Below are 589 nucleotides of genomic sequence, written 5' to 3'. Positions count from 1 at the left end.
GCATGACGATTTTCTGCTTTTCTATTGGATATGTCGTCACTTTATGTCTACATTCAAGCTAAACAAAATATCAAGGAATTATCATCGTCAAGAAAAATATCCTAACTTTTTGAGCTACACCTTATTATAGACAACATGCATTTTGCGCGTCCTGCATATGCAAGGAGTTTACCACGTCTGAAATAAGATTTTAGACAACCATAGAGCTAAATACCTTGAAAATTGTCGTCGTTTTATGTCTCGAGAACTTCCTTCTTAAAGAGACTTTTTTTATGGCAAAAAATCCACCGCGCGACATGTTTGACAACGCTGGAAATGTCTGTTCGAACAAAGGACGAATGAGATTTGAAAGCGGACCTCGTAGCCTATATTTAACATTCGTTTCACATTCGGAAAGAATGAAAGATCCTGAAGCAGCGATGGTTGATGTCGTTAGAGATCCTATGTGGCATTCTATCAAATGAAGTTTTTAATGAACGAGTCAAGAAACACACCACATCTGACGATGACAGTTAATTTGCTAATTTTGTCTTTACAGTCTTCGAAGGTTGGACAGCACTGTTTGCTCAATAGTGGAGTTTATATCTTT

The sequence above is a fragment of the Xenia sp. Carnegie-2017 genome, unplaced genomic scaffold (assembly GCF_021976095.1).
Source record: "Xenia sp. Carnegie-2017 unplaced genomic scaffold, XeniaSp_v1 HiC_scaffold_21, whole genome shotgun sequence".
Lineage (NCBI taxonomy): Eukaryota > Metazoa > Cnidaria > Anthozoa > Malacalcyonacea > Xeniidae > Xenia > Xenia sp. Carnegie-2017.
Note: the sequence above shows the minus strand (reverse complement) of the source record.